Below are 23,042 nucleotides of genomic sequence, written 5' to 3'. Positions count from 1 at the left end.
TTGAGTTGAGTTTCAATAAATTACAATTTTTCACCCCCAAAAAAAGAGTCCATATTTTTTTAAGTGCATGTGTATTGATAAAGACATTTTAAAAGCCCAAATTTGAACAGAGTTTATACCTAAAATCATTTGAGCATGTTTTTCTTTTGAAAAGGTAATGTTTTAATTAAGGTAAATTAAGGTAAATTAATTTAATTAAGGTTAAATTTAAGGTAATAAGCATGAATGTTTATATTGATTTATAATGCCAAGTTATGTCATTTTAACTTACATAATTTCAAGATCAATAGCTTGCATTTTACTTTTCTTCCAAAATCAAAAATATATTGAAAACAAATTTATCAAAAGATGAAATCAAGGTATCAAATGAGTGTCAGAGTATCCAACCATATGTAAACTGTTGAGTAGGGAAGTGATAAATTTCCACACACTATAAAGCTTCCTTGGTGGCTCAGAGTTTAAAGCAACTGACTGCAATGCAGGAGACCTGGGTTCAATCCCTGGGTTGGGAAGATCCCCTGGAGAAGGAAATGGCAAGCCACTCCAGTATTTTTTCCTGGAGAATCTCATGGATGGAGGAGCCTAGTGGGCTACATGCAGTCCATGGGGTCACAATGAGTTGGAAATGACTGAGAGACTTCACTTTCACTTTCACTTTCATGAAGCGTATACACTTTTGTGCAACTGTCAAATGTAAATAATGAATAGTTAGGTGTGCTTCTAAGGACTTATATTTCAACTCTTTAAATGAAAATATCCTTACACAACCTTCCAGTAATAATTACTGGCCATATAAATGTACATTCTCATGTAAAAGTTTAATTTACACAACTGTTGTGCATCCTGTTTTGGTCTGCTCTATTTTCAAGTCAATTTCATATCTGAATTGATACATCTTAAGATTCTTGTTTTCGAGTTTTCATTTTCTTTCAGGAAAAGAAAAGAAAACAACAAAAAACACCTTTCTACTTTCCTTTTTAAAATTTCCTCTTTGATTCATGGGTTATTTTGTAACATATTGTTTAGTGCCTAAATACTGGGGAATTTTTTAGAGTTTTATGGTGTTGATTATAAACTGCTTAAGTCTATTAAATCATCTTACATAACCCAGAATAAGGTCTGTAAATCTCTATATTCACCTGAGAAAAATGTGTGTTTTGCTATTATTAAATTATCCATAAATATGAATCAATCAAATTGGTTGATAATGTTCCTTAAGACAGCTGTATTTGTCTACCTCTTATTTAAATTATTGACACACAGAGAGAGGAATTGAAATCTCTGTAAATGCTACTAAAATGTTTATTTCTCCTTAAGTGCTATCATTTATTGTTTCCTGTAATTTGTAGCTCTAGTTGTAGGTGCATTAATACTAATACAGTTACATTTTTTTCCTTTCCCAAACTTTCATTTTTAATTTATTTTTGTCTTTACATTTGAAATATATTTCTTGTAGTAAGATAGAGTTGTATCTTTTTTTAATCTAGTCAAAAACTGTCTTTAATTGAATTGTATAAACAATACACATTTAAAGAGATGAGTAACACTGTTAACAGTAAAGATGTTATAGAAGCAAAAGAGATCAAGAAGATATGGAAATAATACACAGAGAAACTGTACAAAAAATATTTTAATAAGCCAGATAACCACAATGGTGTAGTCTCACTCAGAGCAAGACATTCTGGAAGGTGAAGTTATGTGGGCTTTAGGAAGCACTGCTGTCAATAAAGCTAGTGGATGTGATGGAATTCCAGCAGAGCTATTCAAAACCCTAAAATATTATGCTATCACAGTATTAAACTATCAAAGTATTATTCACTCATAAGTGGCCACTGGACTGGAAAAGTCAATCCTCTTCTCAATTCCCAAGAAGGACATTCCTAAGGAATGTGAAAACCACTGGACAATTGTATTCACAGCTTGAACATTCTAGTAAGGCTATTCTCAAAATCCTCCAAGTTAGGCTTTAGCATTATGTGAACCAAGATATTCAAGCTGGCTTTAGAAAAAGCAAAAGAACCAGAGGGCCAATTGCCAACATTCACTGGGTCATAGAGAGAGCAAGGGAATTCCAGAAAAACAACTACCTCTGTTTTATTGATTACCCTGAAGCTTTTGACTGTGTGGATTATAATAAACTGTGGAAAACTCCTAAAGAGATGGGAATGCAGGATTATTTTACCTGTCTCTTAAGAAACCTGTATGTGGATCAAGAAGCAGTAGTTAGAACCCTGTGTGGAACAACTGACTGATTCAGAATTAAGAAAGGTCTACAATAAGGCTGCTATTTTCACCGTGTTTATTTAACTTATATGTGTAGCACATCATGAGAAATGCCAGTCTGGATGAGTTACAAGCTGGAATCAAGATTGCTGGGAGACATTTAAACAATCTCACATGTGTGGATGATACCATTCTGTTGACAAAGAAAAAGAGGAACCAAAAAGCCTTTTGATGAGGGTGAAGGAGCAGAGTGAAAAAACTGGCTTAAAACTCAATATTTTAAAAAATAAAAAAAATAAAAAAACTAAGATGATGGCATCCAGTCCCATTAATTCATGACAGATAGATGGGGAGAATGTGGAAGCAGTGACAGATTTCCTCTTCTTGGACTTTAAAATCACCGTGGATGGTGACCACAGCCATGAAATTAGAAGACAATTGCTTTTTCCAGGAAAGTTATGACAAACCTAGACAGTGCGTTTAAAAAACAAAGACATTACTTTGCCCACAAAGATCTGTATAAAGCTGCTATGGTCTTTCCAGTAGTCATGTACTAATGTGGGAGCTGGAAAATAAAGAAGGCACAGAGGCAAAGAACTGATGCCTTTGAACGGTGGAGCTGTAGAAAACTCTTGAGAGTCCCTGGGACAGCAAAGAGATCAAATCAGTCAGTCCTAAAGGAAATCGACTCTGAATGCTCGTTGAAAGGACTGATACTGAAGTTGACGCTCCAGTACTTTGATCACCTGATGCCAACAGCTGACTCATTGGAAAAAACCCTGATGCTGAGAAAGATTGAAGGCAGAAGGTGGAGAGGAAAACAGAGGATGAGAAGGTTGGCTGGCATCACCAATTCAATGAGCATGAACTTGGGCAAACTCCAGGACATGTTGAGGGACAAGGAAGACTTGCATGCTGCAGACCATGGAATCATGCGGAGTGAGGCAGGACTTGGCAACTGAACAACAACAATAAATATGGTTATTTCTTTCTGAGTTTTTTTTTTTTTTAATTTTTAAATTTTATTTACTTTTGATTGAATTGGATCTTCATTGCTGCACATGGACTTTCTCTAGTTGCAGAGAGCAGGGACTAACCTCTAGTAGCAGTGCACAGGTTTCTCATTGAAATGGCTTCTATTGTTGTGGAGCACAGGGTCTAGAGGCATCAGCTTCAGTATTTGCAGTATGCAGAGTTGGTAGTTAGAGCCTGCAGGCCCTAGAGAGCATCAGTTCAGTTCAACCACTGAGTCGTGTCTGACTCATTGTGATCCCATGGACTGCAGCACGCCAGGCTTCCCTGTCCATCACCGTCTCCCAGAGCTTGCTCAAATTCATGTCATGTCCATTGAGTTGGTGGTGCCATCCAACCATCTCATTTTCTGCTGTCTCCTTCTCCTGCCTTCAATCTTTCCCAGCATCAGGGTCTTTTCAAATGCATCATAGACTTCAGTAGAGGGAGTATAGACTTCAGTAATTGTGGCACATGGGATCAGTAGCTGTAACCTACAGGCTCAAGTATGGGCTAAGTAGTTGTGGTGCATGGGCTTAGTTGCTCCATGGTAAGTGGTATCTACCCAGACCAGAGATTGAACCCATGTCCCCTGAATTGGGAGGTGAATTCTTATTCATTTTACCACCAAAGAAGACCCCTTCTGACCTTAGAATAGAAATACAACTGATTTTTTATCTTGCAACTCTGTCATATATGTTTATATGTTTATTCTCTTGCTCAATTCAGTTCAGTTTAGTTGCTCAGTTGTGTCCGACTCATTGTGACTCCATGAATCGAAGCATGCCACCAACTCCCGGAGTTCACTCAGACTCACGTCCATCGAGTCAGCGATGCCATCCAGCCATCTCATCCTCTGTCGTCCCCTTCTCCTCCTGCCCCCAATCCCTCCCAACATCAGAGTCTTTTCCAATGAGTCAACTCTTTGCATGAGGTGGCCAAAGTACTGGAGCTTCAGCTTTAGCATCATTCCTTCCAAAGAAATCCCAGGGCTGATCTCCTTCAGAATGGACTGGTTGTATCTCCTTGCAGTCCAAGGGACTCTCAAGAGGCTTCTCCAACACCACAGTTCAAAAGGATCAATTCTTCGGCGCTCAGCTTTCTTCACAGTCCAACTCTCACATCCATACATGACCACTGGAAAAACCATAGCCTTGACTAGACGGACCTTAGTCGGCAAAGTAATGTCTCTGCTTTTCAATATGCTATCTAGGTTGGTCATAACTTTTCTTCCAAGGAGAAAGTGTCTTTTAGTTTCATGGCTGCAGTCATCATCTGCAGTGATTTTGGAGCCCCTCAAAATAAACTCTGACACTGTTTCCACTGTTTCCCCATTTATTTCCCATGAAATGATGGGACTGGATGCCATGATCTTCGTTTTCTGAATGCTGAGCTTTAAGCCAACTTTTTCACTCTCCACTTTCACCTTATCAAGAGGCTTTTTAGTTCCTCTTAACTTTCTGTTGCTACTTATGTATAATTAATGCCACTTTGAGCTTACTGAGAAATTTTTTAAAAGAGTCCATATTACCTGTTCTGTTAGGTTATTAGTTATAGCACTTTTTTTTTTTACTACTTTAGTTGTTGCTTTAGATTTTATAGCTTAAAATTTAGGTCTGTTAAGAAAAGTGTAGGTTTATAAAAAGAAATCTACCTTCAAATGCTAAAATAGTATACTGATACAGAGCAAGAATTTTGCAATATTAAACATTTCTCATAGACTGTATCTCATACTTTTTATTTTATGTATGTTTGATAAGTCCTTGCATATAGAATCACAGAGTATGTGATATACTGTAATATTTTACTACAGTTAGTATAACATTTAAAATATTTAAAAAACAATAGGAAATCAAATATAAATAAAATATTTTTGAAAATAAAATGATTAAAAAACAGAATCCAGTAATTCCTCTCCTAGATATATTAAAAGAGAAATAAAAATTTGCATCCAGACAAAAATTTTCACATGGGTAATTATAAAAACATTATTCATAATAACCAAAACAATACAATGACTTTCTAGGGGTAGAAATCCTGGGTCATATTATGATTCTATTTTCAACATTTCAAAGGACTGTTGAACCATTTTCAATAGTGGTTGTACCATTTGTGCTTTCCTGGAAAAAATTGTGTGAGAGTTCCAATTTCTCCACACCATTGCCAAATATCTTATAGTACATATTTATTTATTTTTTTTAACTATAGCCATACTTTGTGTGTGTGTGTGAATTGGCTTGTAATTATGATCTTGATTTAAGTTTCCCTAATTCTTAATAATACTGACCATTTTTTTCCAATTGCTTATTGACCATTTATACATATCCTTAGGAAAAATGTGTATTCTTACTTGACTATTTTGTGTGTGAGCAAATTGTTCCAGTATAATTTCTGTTGAAAAGATTGTACTCTCCAAGTTGAATTGTCTTTGAACACTTGTTGAAAATCAATCAGCTATAAATGTAAAGGTTTAATTTTAGGCTATCAGTTCCAGTCCATTGTTATCTTTTCTTTGCCAATAATATTCTGCCTTGATTAATGCCACTTTGTAGTAAATTTTTCACTCTTTTTTTTTTTAAAGGGTAGTACGCTTTATTTATTTTTCCTCCCCGCTCTTTATTTACTTATTTATTTTTTACTTTATAACACAGGATGCTTGGGGCTCTTTCTTAAATATAAATTTATTTATTTTAATTGGAGATTAATTACAGTAAATTTTGAAGTGAAGAAATGTGAATCTTCCTACTTTGTTTTTCTTTTTCAGAGTTGTTTTGATTGTTCTGGGTCTCTTACTATTCTCTATTGATTTTAGAACCCAGTTGTCAATGTCTATGAAGTCAGCTGGAATTCTCATCAAGATTCTGCTGAATTAGGAGATCAGTTTGGGGTGTATTACAGTATCAACAAGGTTAATTTTTCTAATCCATGAATATGGTATGTTAAGTTTATTTCTAAATATTTTATTCATTTTGATACTGTAAGTAGAATTGTTTTCTTTGTTTTATTATGGATTCTTAATTCCAGAATAGAAATATAACTGATATTTTATGCTGTAACTCTGTCATATATATCATATACTTATGTAAAAGTCTATCATCTCTTATCTCTTATTGGGGATTATTAGTGCTATTCATATTAATTTATTAATATTATAAAACTGCAAATTCATTACTATAATTATTTCTTTACCACCTGTAATAATTTCCTTTGCCTATTACAGTATGCTCCCACCCACCTCTTTTGTGTTTTTATTGGCAAATATATTATACAAATTTATGTATATATATATATATATGCTTAAAAATACTCTTTATATATTATTTTAAACAATTACTTTTTTAAATCAATTAAGCAAAGGAAGATAAATATAATTTCTTTATCTGTTTTTAATTAATTTATTTATTTTAATTGGAAGCTAATTACTTTGTAATATTGTGGTGGTTTTTGCAGTACATTGACATGAATCAGCCACAGGTGAACATATGTCCCCCATCCCAAACCTCCCTCCACCCTCCCTTCCTCCTCATCCCATCCCTCTGGATTGTCCCAGTGCACCGAGTTTGAGTGCCTGGTTTCATGCATCAACTTGGACTGGTGATCTATTTCACATATAATAATACACATACTTCAATGCTATTCTCTCAAATAACCCCACCCTCGCCTTCTCCTAGAGTCCCAAAGTCTGTTCTTTACATCTGTGTCTCTTTTGCTGTCTCACACATAGGGTCATTGTTACCATATTTCTAAATTCCATATATAGGCATTAAAAATTTTTTAGACTAAACTTATTTATTTTAATTGTAGGTTAATTATTTTACAATTAATACTTGAAGACACTCTATCATATGACAGAAATTATTTTATTATTTTTTCCTAGTTCACCTTGTATTTTATTTTATTTTTTAAATTTTTCTTTAATATAAATTTATTTATTTTAATTGGATGTTAATATTTCCTGTATGGTACCTCTGCTAGCAAAATTTTTTTCATGGTGTTTGTTTATCTAGAAATTTAATTCCCGTCAGTTTTGAAAGAAGACTTCACTGGATATAGGAGTCCTGACAGGCTTTTTTTTCTTTCTTTCTCTGAGTACTTTTAATATAACATCCCATTGTCTTCTGGCATTTCTTTTAAATTTTCTGCTAAGAAGTTAACTGTTAATCATGCTGGATATCCCCTTGTAGGTGATACATTGTTTTTCTCTTTTCACTTTCAAGATTTTTTTTCCTTGTCTTTAACTATCAATATTTTTATTACACTGTGTCTGGTTGTGGAGCCTCATGTTTTTCTTTCTTATAGTCTTAACTTTCTAGGTGTGCAATTTATTTTTTAAATAAATTTCTACAAATTTAAGTTTTTAGCATAACTTATTTGAATTTTTTATTATCTTTATCTTTTTTCTAGTAATCCCACTGTATGCATGTTGATGCTTTTAATGGTATGGCACATTTTTTTGAGTCTTTGGTCATTTTTAAAAAAATTATTTTTCTATTTTTCAAACTGTATAACTTATCTGTGTATCTTCAAGTTGTTGATTATTTTTTCTGCCTGTTCAAAGAGACTGTTGAATCCCTCTTATGAATTTTCAGTTTACTTTTCAACTCCACAATTCACATTTGAATCTCTTTTTTATAACTTCTATTAGTTTATTGATATTTGCTATTTTATGCACCATTGCCATCATAACTTCCTTTACATTTTTATTGAATTATAGTTGATCTAAAATATTATATTATTTTTAGGTGTATGATAAAATGGTTTAGCATTTTTTATAATACTCCATTTAAACTTATTACAATATAATGTTATTACTATAATAATATAATGAAATATCATTGTTTCTTATTTATTTTATACATAATAGCTGCATCTCTTAATCACATATGCCTATCCTTGTCCCTACCCTCTTACCTGAACTCATTGATAACCACTAGTATGTCCTCTCTATCTGTGGAGCAATTTCTATTTTGTTATATGCATTCATTTGCTTAATTATTATTTTTTTTTAGATTCCACATACAAGTGATAACCTAGAGTATTTGTCTTTTTCTCTCTGAATTATTTTAGTAAGCATAGTCCCTTTTAAGTCAATCCATATTGTTACAAAGGACAAAATTTCATTCATTTTTATGGCTAACATTCCATTGTGGGACTTCCCTAGTGGCTCAATGGTAAAGAATCTGCATGCTAATACAGGAGAGGCAAGTTCAATCCCTCAGTCAGGAAGATCCCCTAGAGGAAGAGATGGCAACCCACTCCAGTATGCTCACCTAAAAAGTACAATGGACAGAGAAGTCTGGCGTACTACAGTCCATGAGGGTGCAAAAGAGTCAGACATGATTTTGTGACTAAAATAGCAACAATATTCCATTGTGTATATATATATATATATATATATATATATATATATATGTATATATATATATATATATGTGTGTGTGCGTATATATATATGTGTGTGTGTGTATATATATATATATATATATATATATATATACACCACATATTTATTTTACTGATTTATGTGATAATGGACACAGGTTGTTTCCATATCTTAGGTATTTTAAGTAATGCTTAAACACTGGGGCTTTTTTTTTTTTTTCTGAATTGGGACTTTGGAGTGCATGTGTTTTTTTAATTAGCGTTGTTTTTTTTTTTTTAATATACCCAAAAATAGATAGCTGGATCATATAGTTGATCTTTTTCAATTTTTTGAGAAACTTTCATACAGTATCCCATACTCGATACACCAATTTAGATTCCCAACAACAGGGTACTAGGGTTCCCTTTTTGTTTTAATTTTGTTTCTATATGTTCAGTATGTATAAAAATACAGTTGTATACACAAATTAAATTTTTAGGTGTGTTTTTCTTGTATTCTGCAAACTTGTTGAACTTACTCATTCTAGGACTATTAAATTTTCTTAATTTTTTTGTTGTTACTAATTTAAAAATGTTTTTTTGAGATTCCTTGTGATGTTCTATGTAGACAGTAATGTCATATGCAAACAGGGACAGGTTTCTTTTTCCAATCTCTACACTTTTTATTTCCCTTTCTTGTTTTGTGTTGATGGGATTTCTAGTAGTCTGCTGAATATGAGTGGTGGGACTAGGCATTCTTCTCCACATCTTAACCGACTTCTGTTATATATAGACTTTTTGATGAGAGTCATTTTGACAGGTATGAGGTGATATTACACTTTGGTTTTGAAATGAATTTCTGTGATAATTACCAACGTTGAGCATCGTTCTTGTGTCTATTAGCCAAATTTACATTTTTAAAATAAAAGTCTATTCAGGTATTGTGCCCACTTTTAAACAAGTTGTTTTTTGATATTGTGTTTTAAGTGCAGTTTTTATTTGTGATTTTCTATATTTTTTTTCTCTTTCTGATGTATTTCACTCTGTATGACAATCTCTAGATCCACCCACATCTCTGCAAATTACACTATTTCATTCCTCTTCATAGCTGAGTAATACTCCATTGTATATATGTACCACATCTGTATTGATTCCTTTGTTAATGGACATTTAAGTTGTTTCCATGTCCTTGCTATTGTAAACAGTGCTAAAATAAACAGCAGGGTACATGTATCCTTTTAAATTATGGTTTTCTCCAGACAGATGCCTAGGAGTGGGATTGTTGGGTTATAAAGTAGTTCTATTTTTCACTTTTTAATCATGCTTTTCCTTTGCTTCATGACCATGTTTATAATGGCTGCATTGAAATCTTCTCTTAAATGTGATGTGCTCTCTGTTATAGGCAGTTTCTATTACTTCCCTTTGCTCCTGTTGTATGAGTTATACTTCTCTACCTTTTTGCTTATTCTATAATATTTTAATAAAAACTAACCACTTCGTTGAGAACACTGTAGCAACAGTTGGTCTGGTACCCTACCCCCAAGGCTCATTATGTTTTTTGATTTTGTTTTGTGTATTTATAGATTAAATGAGTGAGATCTACTTCAAACCCCTGAGTTAAGTCTCTTATACAGCTTTTCTTGGGGGAGCAGCTTTAGCTATATCACAGTCCCCCTGGGATGACTGTGATACTGTGACACCTACTCTTTCTCTGATTATTCCTAGTTGTTAAACTTCACTAATTAATGGAAGACTGCTTTATTGTTTTCGACAATATCCTGGGACATAAATTCTTCTACAAACTAATCTAATCAAATTGTGGTGCCGATGAGAGCATGATGAGAAATGCTGAAGTCTTGCTTCTGTCTGGGGAAGAGAGCTGCACAGATGGGAACTGAGGGGAGAGATCTGGATGTGTTATTTACTGCAGCAATATGGGGGGATTCTCCACCCCAATGGGCTGAGAGAACAAGGAAGAAGAGGTATGACCTCAATACCACAGATTATTGTTTCTCTAACAAATTATTAACACTATTTATACATATTAAATGTATTGTAATAATTATAATTAAAATATTATGGATTTTCTAGTATATATCTTCCTTCCTTTGATCTTTGCCCTTAGGGCTAATTTCAGAAAATTTGACTTTTTTCAATAGTTTTCATCAGTTTCCTTAGGTATTCCAGTATTGTTATGGCTAAAGTCAATCTTTGATAATAATCAGCTTTTAGCAATACTTAAAGTAAATATTTACTTTGTCCTTCAATATACCTCTTACAGATATAAAATAAAAATATTGATATACTAGCAATAAAATTACTACAAGCAGTTAATGATACATTTGTAAACTTTTTCTTAAGCTATCACATATACAGTCAAAATATTGTATGATATAGCCAGTATGTCGTAGAAACTGTAAATGGAAAGCAACCTTTAAAATTAAAAAAAAAATATATATACAATTAAAAATATAATGTTTTCTAAAAATTTTGAAGTAATTAGGTTTGGCTTTCAACTTGATATGCAGCTTTTTTTGTTCCATTTAATAATATTTTAGTTTTGAGAGTTGACTGTTTTATTATTCTTTATAATTTACTTTTTGTTCTCTAAGTATGTAAAATATTTACAAAATCAGAAAATTGAAACTATATAAAACACATATTCATATTATTTTCATTCATCTTTCCTCTTTCTTAATCCCATTTTTTTCATATCTTTCAGTTTTTGATTTAAATATATGCATACATATTCCTTCTTTCTTAATGTCATATAAGAAAATAGAGCATAAATATTCTTTAAACATAGCATTTTTCACTCAAAATTATATGGAGCTCACTTGTAAAGAAATATTTAAAAAAATAAAATTTAATTTTTACTTGTTAGTTACCATATTAATATGGTTATTTAATACCATATTATACCATATTAATATGTTTTACTATAACCTTTTCAATGAGTAGCTTGTTTATATGTGTTTGCGTTGTAATAGTTATTAACATTACAAATAACACTACAGTGAATAGGCATGTGCCTATGGCATTTCCTTCCTTCCTTTATTTTTCTATCTTTCCTTCTCTCTCTCTCTCTCTTTTTTTTTCTTTTTCTCTCCTCGTTCTGCTTTTGTCCCTCCTGTCTCCATCCAATCCTCCCTGCCTGGGTGTCTGTCTGTTTCTCTTTGCCTTCTTTTCTAATAACCTCAGTAACATTAAAAGTTAGAAAGCATTACTGCTTTTTTTATAATATGATATTTATAAAACAATGCTAGCTCTCTAAAATCACCTATTTTGAAATACACATCTTTGGTCTTGAGTTTTGATCAATTGTTAAAATTATCTAATTATGAATTTTAACTTAAAAGTCATAGTTATTACTAACAAGAAGCAGTATTTTTGAATAGCAATTACCAGGGAACAGGTGAGGGAAGGAATTGCTAAGAAATGAAATGACAAGGCAGGATGCAAATAGTTGTGAACAAATATGAAGGAATCATATAAAGGAAGGTTATTTGGAAAGAAAGAAAGAAGATATCCACAAGGATAAAACCCTAAGTATGTGACGAGTTGTATGCTCTACATTTTGAGTAATGGACTGAATAATCAAAGATCTAGCTATTTCTTTCTCAAACCCTTTTTATTTTTGTAAATTTTTTTTAATTGGTTTTCTGCTTCCTTGATTTAATTTACACTGGACCAGATACCTTAATACTCTGGAGTCAGCCAAATTTTCCATGGCAGATATCAGGGATTATTGGTAGTGTTCATAACATAAGGTAACTAGAGTATAAAAAATATACTTGATTCTTACTTTGAAAGCTTGAAAGAGATATATAAAATGAAATGATTGATTTGGCAGAGAATTGTTACCCAAGAGACTGTCAGTGACTATGTCTTTTTCTTCCATTCATACTTAAGGGCTCTTACTCTGTGAAGTTTCTTGATTTTTTTTTTTTTTTACTCTTTTATTCTGATTAGATTTAGACAAACCTCTGGGTCCTTATAATTTCCAAGGTATTCCTTTGTATTCACTTTCTTTACAGAATCCATGTATGTATTTTTGTTGTTGTTCAGTTGCTAAGCTGTGTCTGACTCTTTGTGACCCCATGGACTGCAGCATGCCAGGCTTCCCTGTCCTTCATACATATATATCAGGACAATTTGACAATAAATAGATGGATAATTCATCTGGAGTGGAGTGTTCAAAGTGTTCTGGGCACTGATTTTCATCCTTGGGTTTATCATTTCCTTGGAATATTCCCCAAGGTACTTAACAGTTTTCCCCAAAACATTTTCCTGCCTATTACCTTTTTTTCTGCAGCCTCATCTCTGCCATATGACTGTGTGAACATATGGGCATCAATGCTCTTTTCTTACAGCAAATATAGTAAAAAAGTAAGTGAAAAATCATTCTGAACAGACAAGCACACATTGTGTTGGGTTAAATGCATTTAGTGATTTTTAATGCCATTTCTATTATATATAAATAGGCTTGGCACTGGGGACATTCTTTGCTTAGAAAAGACTGAGAGAACAGGGGTTTCTGTGAATTTTCATCTGAGCAGAGGGAGGCCCTCTGAATGCAGAACAGACACAGAGAGAACTGTTAACTGGAGATTAAGCTCTGACAATCAAGCTGCTTGCCAATAAATTTCAAACCCATCTATGCGAGTCATTCAACAATAGCAGACTTGCAAAGCAATTAAAGTCAGCTCTTCCTGTTTAATTTTTGCAAAATGAGGCTGGACTGCCTGAGCTTTCATTTGCTGTGAAATAGTAAATGAAATGAGCCAGGCACATACTAATGTCTTGATGAACACCTGGTGCCCGCTCACAGATTTTTTTTTTTTAACTTATGGGAGGAGTGGACAAAATGTTACTAGCAAAATATAAAATCAGAAACCTTATTAATCAACATAGCTGTTTTAAATCAAATGAAATATTTATTTTACCATCTATAGCCACTTTCTTTTGAGAACTTTTTTTTAAAGTTTACTTATTTTAATTAGAGGACAATCACATCACAGCACTGTGGTGGCCCCTGCCACACATCAACATGGCTCTGCCACAGGTGCACATGGGCCCCCAATTCCTGAAACCCCTCCTACTTCCCTCCCTACCCCATCCCTCTGGCTTGTCCCAGAGCACTGACTTTGAGTATCCTACTTCATGCATCTAACTTGTGCTGGTCATCTATTTAACATATGGTAATATACATGTTTCAATGCTGTTCTCTCAAATCATTTCACCCTCGCCTTCTCCCACATAGGCCAATATTCTGTTCTTTACATCTGTGTCTCTTTTGCTGCCTTACATATAGGATCATTGTTACCTTCTTTCTAAATTCCATATATATGCATTAATATACTGTATTAGTGTTTCTCCTGCTGACTTTCTTCACTCTGTATAATAGGTTCCAGTTTCATCCATCTCATTAGAACTGACTCAAAGGTGTTCTTTTTTTTTTTTTTAAAGGTGTTTTTTTTATTAGATGAGTAACATTCCATTGTGCATATGTACCAAAACTTTCTTATCCATTCATCTGCTGATAGACATCTAGGTTGCTTCCATGTCCTAGCTATTGTAAACAGTGTTGCAATGGACATTGGGGTACAGGTGTCTCTTTCAATTCTGTTTTCCTCGGTATGTATGCTCAGCAGAGAGATTGTTGAATCATATGACAGTTCTATTTTCAGTTTTTTAAGACATCTCCACACTGTTCTCCACTAGTGACTGTACTAGTCTGCATTCCCACCAACAGTGTAAGAGGGTTCCCATTTCTGCACACCATCTCCAGCATTTATTGTCTGTAGACTTTAAATTCTGGAGTGGAGTGAGATGATACCTCATTGTGATTTTGGTTTGCATTTCTCTAATAATGAGTGATGCTGAGCATCTTTTCATGTGTTTATTAGCCATCTGTATGTCTTCTTTGGGGCTTCCCTAGTGACTCAGAGGTTAAAGCATCTGCCTGCAATGCGGGAGAGCTGGGTTCGATCCCTGGGTTGGGAAGATCCCCTGGAGAAGGAAACGGCAACCCACTCCAATATTCTTGCCTGGAAAATCCCATGAACAGAGGAGCCTGGTGGGCTATACTCCACGGGATAGCAAAGAGTTGGACATGACTGAGAGACTTCACTTTCACTATGCCTTCTTTGGAGAGATGTCTGTTTAGTTCTTTGATCCACTTTTTGATTGGTTTGTTCATTTTCCTGGTATTGAACTGCATAAGCTGCTTATATATTTTGGAGATTAATTATTTGTCAGTTGCTTCACTTGCAGTTATTTTCTCCCATTCAGAAGGCTACTTTTTCACCTTGCTCATAGTTTTCCTTCATTGTGCCAAAAGCTTTTAAGTTTAATTGGGTCCCATTTGTTTATTTTTGTTTTTATTTCAATTACTCTGGGAGGTGGGTCATAGAAGATCTTGCTGTGATTTATTGCCGATAATGTTCTGCGTATGTTTTCCTCTGAGAGTTTTACAGTTTCTGGTCTTACATTTAAAACTTTAATCCATTCTGAGTTTATTTTTGTGTATGGTGTTAGAAGTGTTCTAGTTCCATTCTTTTACATGTAGGTGACCAGTTTTCCCAGCACCACGTGTTAAAGAGATTGTCTTTTTTCCATTATATATTTTCACCTCCTTTGTCAAATATAAGGTGTCCATAGGTGCATGGATTTATCTCTGGGCTTTCTATTTTGTTCCATTGATCTATTCTTCTTTTCTTTACCAGTACCATGTTCTCTTGATGACTGTAGTTTTGTTATGTAGTCCTGGTGGCTCAGAAGGCAAACCGTCTGTCTACAGTGTGAGAGACCTGGGTTCAATCCCTGGGTTGGGAAGATTCCCTGGAGAAGGAAATGGAAACCCACTCCAGTACTCATGCCTTGAAAATCCCATGGACAGAGGAGCTTGGTGCAGGCTACTGTTCATGGGGTCACAAAGAGTTAGGCACGACTGAGTGACTTCACTTTCTTTCTTTCTTTCTTTCTTTCTGAAGTCAGGAAGGTTGATTCTTCAGATCCATTTTTCTTTCTCAAGATTGCTTTGGCTATTTGAGGTTTATTGTGTTTCCATACAAACTGTGAAATTATTTGTTCTAGTTCTGTGAAAAATACCATTGGTAGCTTGATAGGGATTGTGTTGAATGTATAGATTGTTTTGGGTAGTATATTCATTATCACTATATTGGTTTTTCCAATTCACAAACATGGTATATTTCTTCATTTCTTTGTACCATCTTTGATTTCTTTAATCAGTGTTTTATGATTTTCTATATGTGGGTCTTTTGTTTGTTTAGGTAAATTTATTCCATATTATTTTATTATTTTCATTGCAATGGTGAATGAGATTGTTTCCTTAATTTATCTTCCTGTTTTTTCAATGTTAGTCTATAGGAATGCAAAGGTTTTATGTGTATTAATTTTATATCCTGAAACTTTACTGTATTCATTGATTAGCCCTAGTAATTTTCTGTTTGCCTCTTTAGGGTTTTCTATGTCAAAGGATCATGTCATTTGCAGTGAGAGTTTAACTTCTTCTTTTCTCATATGGATTCCTTTTATTTCTTTTTCTTTTCTGATTGCTGTGGCTAGGACTTCCAAAACCATGTTGAATACTAATGGTGAGAGAGGGCACCCTTGTCTTTCTCCTGATTTTAAAGCAAATGCTTTGAAATTTTCATCATTGAGGATAATGTTTGCTGTGGGTTTGTCATATATGGTTTTTCTTATGCTGAGCTTTGTTCCTCTATGCCAGCTTTCTGGAGAGTTTTTTTTTTTTTTATCATAAATGGATGTTGAATTTAGTCAAAGGCTTTCTCTGCATCTACTGAGATAATCATACTAATCATACAGTTTTTATATTTCAGTAGCATTTCTTTTTTTTTTTAACTGATTGCAAGGCAACATTACAGAAATAGCTATGTGTAGCAGAGTAAATAAAAGATGTTGTTAGATGTAATCTAAGTTCACCTAAACAATACTCCACCCTCCTGTTATCCAAATCTAATTTATTGATGCCTGTATCTAGTAATTTTTGCCACTCACCTTTCAGGGGAAATTGGGTAAAATCAGTGTGAGATATGGTTAAAATTATCCATCTTGTACTTATTTATGCTGATCATCTGAGTGGGTAAATTATCACACAAATAAGCATTTTACTGTTTATACTCTGAGGTTTGCATTTTATATTTCTATACTCATAATGCACATTGTGATTTTATGCACAAAACTTGGTCTTTGAGATAGACCAACAAACTTGGTCTGTCCTCAAATTGGTCATTATATAATACCATAAATAAATGAGATAATTTTTATAAGATCGTTAATTTAGTATCTACTGCAAAATTAGTTATCAATATATATTGTGTTTAATCTTTATATCAATAACCTCAAAAATGTAGATAACACTACTCATATGGCATAAAACAAAGAGGAAATAAAAAAAAAACACTTGATGAAAGTGAAAGACGAGTGTGAAAAAGCTGGCTGAAAACTCAACATTCAAAAAACTAATATCATGGCATCCTGTTCCATCACGTCATGGCAAATAGATCGGGAAGCAATGGAAACAGTGACAAACTTTACTTCCTTGGGCTCCAAAATCACTGCAGATGGTGATGTTAGCCATGAAATTAAAATTAAATTTATCAGTAACATTTTTCTAGCTTTCATATATATGCATTAATATATGATATTTGTTTTTTCTCTCTTTGACTTACTTCACTCTGTATGACCAACTCTAGGCTCATCCACATAACTTTCAAATTCCCCTTTGAAATATGTCTATGATTTTCAATTTTATGAAGTTAACCTCAGTATAAAATTGGTAAAACAAATTGTTAGATTTTTGCCTTATTATAACTATATCTTTAATACCTAAGGAATACTAACAATATAGTTAGTATTCCTTTAATAAAATCTTCAATACATTTATGAATCCAAAACTATAGCTATGTATAAAGTCTACCAAGATGTTAGTGTATTAATTTCCCTTTTGTGTACTTTATGGTACTCTATAGAATACAGTAGTATAGTATCTTTATTTCAAGCCTGAGATATCCAGAAGTGACTGTAAAAGCAGCAGTGGTATAGCTGATATCTCTTATTGCTTTACCATCTCCCACTTTATCTCTCTCCTCTAGTCAGTAACTCTACTTGCCAGTTCACTCAATGCCAGCCCTGTGTGCTAGCTGTTGTACTGCACTACTTTACTTTTCAAGGTACTGAACTGCAAGATTAACAATATTTTATTTTTGTGTTTGTTTTTTTTTATGTATTCTTTGTGTGAAAAGTATTATAAACATATTTCAGTAAAGTACTATATAACCAATTGTGTTAGTTGGGTAGCCAGGCTAACTTTGTGGCCTAATGAACAAATTGAACTCATTTTTAGAACAGAACTCATTCATGTGTAAAGAACTAACTGTATTGCACAGACAAGTTAAAAGAGTAGTTATCCTCTACAAGTGTTCATATTTCATATTTTTCTAGAATTATGAGTAACATTTTAAAGTAAATGATGATGAAAGGTAAATAGTGTCCAGAATTTTTATTTAAATATTAATAGTTAGCTAGTTGTTCTCCATAGTCAGAGAAAATAAGCATCATGATTACTAAAATATTGAGTATATACTTTAAAAAATTATCTTTTAAGTTTGTGTCAGGATAAATGAATTATCCTCTTCATGGGTCACAGCATTATCATGGAGAAGGGGCTTGCATAACTCAACGAACCTATGAGCCATGCCATGCAGGGCCACCCAAGACAGATGGCTCATACTGAAGAGTGCTGATGAAACAAGGTCTACTGGAGGAAGAAATGGCAAATCACTCCAGTGTTCTTGACATGAGAATCCCAAGTAAAGTATGTCAAGGCAAAATGATGTGACACAAGAAGCTTAGCTCCCAAGTTGGAAGGTATCCAATATGCTACTGGGGAAGAGTAATTACCTCTAGCTCCAAAACGAATGAAACAGATAGGCCAAAGCAAAAATGACCCTCAGTCGTGGATGTGTCCACTGGTCAAAGTAAAGTCCGATGTTGTAAGGAACGTATTGCATAGGAACCTGGAATGTTAGGGGTGTGTGTGTGTGTGTGTGTGTGTGTGTGTGTGTGTGTGTGTTAGTGTCTCAGTTATGTCTTACTCTTTGCTAACCCATGGACTGTAGCTGACGTGATTTCTCTGTCCATCGTATTCTCCAGGCAAGAGCACTGGATTGTGTTACCATTCCCTTCTCCAGGGAATTTTCCCCATCCAGGGATCAAACCTAGGTCTCCTACATTGCAAGAAGATTCTTCACTATCTTAGCCACCAAGGAAGCCCGGTTAAGTCTATAAATCAAGGTAAATTGGATGTAGTCAATCAGAAGATGGTAAGATTGAATGCTGACATCTTAAGAATCAGTGAACTAAAATGGAAAGGAATGGATGAATTTAATTCAGAGGACCATTGAATTTATTACTGTGGGCAAAAATCCCTTAGAAGAAATTGAGTAGCCCCCATAGTCAACAAAAGAGTCTGAAATGCAGTACTTGGGTACAGTTTCAAAAATGACAGAATGATCTGACTTCAATTCCAAGGCAAACCATTTAACATCACAGTAATTCAAGTCTATGCCCTAACCACAGATGCCAAAGCAGCTGAGGTTCACCAGCTCTATGATGACCTACAACACCTTCTAGAACTAACAACATAATATATATTCTTTTTATTACAGGGAATTGGAATGGAAAAGCAAGAAGTCAAGGGATATCTGGAATAACAGGCAAGTTTGGCTTCAGAGTTCAAAATGAAGAAGGGCAAAGACTAACAGAATTGTGTCAAGAAAACATGCTGGTTATAAAAAGTAGCCTCACTCGGGTATGACCTAAGTAAAATCACTTATGATTATACAATGGAGATGACGAATATATTCAAGTAGTTAGATCTGGTAGGCAGAGTGCCTGAACTACTATGAACAGAAGTACATAAGATTGTACAGGAAGCAGAGACCAAAACCATTCCAAAGAAAAATAAATGAAAGAAAGCAAAGTGACTATCTGAGAGGAAAGAACAATAAAAGGCAAGAGAGAAAGGAAAAGATGTATCCAACTGAATTCAGAGCTCCAGAGAATAGCAAGGAGAGATAAGAAGCCCTTCCTAAATGAACAATACAAAGAAAAAGTTGAAAAGAAAATGGGAAAGACTAGAGTTCACTTCAAGAAAATTGGAAATATCAAGGGAGCATTTCCTGCAAGGATGAGCATGATAAAGGACAGAAATGGTAAGAACCTAACAGAAGTAGAAGAGATTAAAGGTGGCAAGATACAAAGAACTGTTTTTTAAAAAAATGTTTTTAATGATCTAGATAGACACAATGCTGTGGTCACTCACCTAGATCCAGTTATCCTGGATTGTGAAGTAAAGTTGACCTTAGGAAGTATTACTGGGAAAAAACCTAGTGGAAGTGATGGAGTTCCACCTGAACATTTAAAATCCTAAAGGATGATGTTGTTAAAGTGCTGCACTTAATGTGCCAGCAAATTTGGAAACCTCAGCAGTGGCCACAGGATGGAAAGGTCAGATTTCATTACAATTACAAAGAAAGGTAATGCCAAAGAATGTTCAAACTACTGTACAATTGCTTTCATTTCACACACTAGCAAGGTTATGCTCAAGATCCTTCAATCTAGTCTTCAAGAGTACATGAATGAAGAACTTTCAGATGTACAAGCTGTGTTTATAAAAGGCAGAGGGACTAGAAACCAAACTGCCAGTGCTCACTGGATCATGGAGAAAGTGTGGAGATTCCAGAAAGACATCTACTGCTTCTTCACTGGCTATGCTAAAGCCTTTGTGTGAATCACAATGAACTGTGAAAAATTCTTAAGGAGATGGGAATACCAGATTGCCTAACTATCTTCTGAGAAACCTGTATGTGGGTCAAGAAGCAATAGTTAGTTGGGAAAGGAACACACCAAGGCTATATATAGTCACCCTTCTTATTTAAACTTTATGCAGAGTACATCATGATAAATGCTAGGCTGGATGAAGCAAAACTTGAATCAAGATTCCCAGGAGAAATATCAACAAGTTGTGATATGGAGGGGGTTTCCTGATAACTCCATTGGTAAAGAATCCGCCTGCAATACAGGAGACCCCATTTCGATTTCTGGGTCAGGAAGATGCGCTGGAGAAGGTAAAGGCTACCTACTCCAGTATTCTTGGGTTTCCCTTGTAGCTCTGCTGATAAGGAATCTGCTTGCAATGAAGGAGACCTGCGTTTGATCCTTGTGTTAGAAAGATCCTCTGGAGAAGGGAAAGGCTACCCACTCCAGTATTCTGGCATGGAGAATTCCATGGACTGTATAGTCCATAGGGTTGCAAAGAATCAGACATGATTGAACAACTTTCATTTACACTTTCTTTCTGATATCCAGATGATACCACCCTAACGGCTGAAAGTGAAGAGGGGCTAAAGAGCCTATTGATGAAGGTGAAAGAGGAGAGTGGAAAAATCTGGCTTAAAACTCAACATTCAAAAACCTAAGATCTTGGCATTCTGTCCCATCACTTCATGGAAAAAAAAAATGAAAGGGAAACAATGAAAACAGTGACAGGTTTTATTTTATTGGGCTCCAAAATCACTGTGGATCATGACTGCAGCCATGAAATCAAAAGACTCTTGCTTCTTTGAAGAAAATCTATAAAGAATTTAGTGTATTAAAAAGCAGAGGCATCACTTTGCTGACAAAGATCTGTATAGTCAAAGCTATGTTTTTTCCAGTAGTCACATATGAATGTGGGAGATGGATCTTAAAGAAAGCTGAATACCCAAGAATCGATGCTTTTGTATTGTGATGCTGGGGAACACTCTTGAGAGTCCCTGGACTGCAAGGAGATCAAACTAGTCTATCATAAAGGAAATCAAGCCTGAGTATTCATTGGAAGGACTGATGCTGAAGCTTCAATACTTTGGCTGCCTGTTGCAAAAAGCCAACTCATTTGAAAAGACTCTGATGCTGGGAAAGATTAAGGGCAAGAGGAGAAAGGGCCAATACAGGGTGAGATTGTTGGATAGTATCTGATCTGGATAGCATCTGATCTGGATAGCATCACTGACTTGATGGACATGAGTCTGAGCAAATTTCAGGAGATGGTGTAGGGCAGAAAATGCCTGGTGTGCTTCAGTTCATGGGGTCAAAAAGAATAGGACGTGACTTAGCAACTGAGCAACAACAACAAAGGTGACAGATTTACCACAACTTAGTCATCAATTCAATGTGGAGGCTGAGGTAAAGAGAGAAGTTAAACATCCCCAGGACGGGGCAACCATTTCTATTCTCCGTATCTCCTGTGTGTATCTCTATCTTTGCGTTTATAATATTTTATGAAAATTACCTATTCACATTTATGTTTCCCACTAGATTATATGACATATTATGTTTAGTCATGTTTGTATTTTTGATGTCTAGCATTTTTATTTTGAAATAAATTAAAATGAATTGGATGGTTGTGTAAATTAGGGAGCCTAGAGTTGTGGTGCTGTTCTATTACTTTAGAATTATGTATCTACTTTTAGTGACTAAAGACATTGATAATACATAATAGGTTGTGGATATTGTTTTAAAGAAACAAGGTATGGAGAGTCACTATTAAGCTTGTCACTAAGAGATGAAAGTTTCAGCTGTCAGTTCCTTTAGTTCAGTTCAGTCACTCAGTCGTGACCAACTCTTTGTGACCCCATGGACTGCAGCACACCAGTCATCCCTGTCCATCACCAACTCCCAGAGTTTACTCAAACTCATATCCATTGAGTCGGTAATGCCATCCAACCATCTCATCCTCTGTTGTCACCTTCTCCTCCCACCTTCAATCTTTCCCAGCATCAGGGTCTTTTCCAATGAGTGAGCTCTTCACATCAGGTGGCCAAAATATTGGAGTTTCAACTTCAGCATTCATCTTTCCAAGTAATATTCAAGAGTGATCTCCTTTAGGATGTACTGATTGGATCTCCTTGCAGTCCAAGGGACTCAAGAATCTTCCCCAACACCACAGTTCAAAAGGAACAATTCTTTGGCACTCAGCTTCCTTTATAGTCCAACTCTTACATTCATATATGACTACTGGAAAAACCAGTTAGTTCCTTAGTTAACTATTGTTCACTCTTGGTTTCTCTCTCTCTCTCCTTATAGAGAATTTAGTTTGATATTTGGCATTTACAGTTTATGAATAATAAAACATTATGGTAAAGCTACCACACATAAAAAGTAATCAGGAAATGATAAGGTAAATTTCATGTATTCATAATTCCTTGACTTAGATATAATACAGATCACTTTTAAAACAAAATTTCAAATTATAAAAAAGTAATTACAGTAAAATCATCTGATCAAAAAAGCATGTCTAAATATAAATACAATGATATAGTAGTAGTAATAGAATATAGAAGAGAGTTCTACAATTGGTA

The sequence above is a fragment of the Ovis canadensis genome, chromosome 15 (genome assembly GCF_042477335.2).
Source record: "Ovis canadensis isolate MfBH-ARS-UI-01 breed Bighorn chromosome 15, ARS-UI_OviCan_v2, whole genome shotgun sequence".
Classification (NCBI taxonomy): Eukaryota; Metazoa; Chordata; class Mammalia; order Artiodactyla; family Bovidae; genus Ovis; species Ovis canadensis.
The sequence above is the reverse complement of the archived record's forward strand: the minus strand, read 5'-3'. Positions refer to the sequence as shown.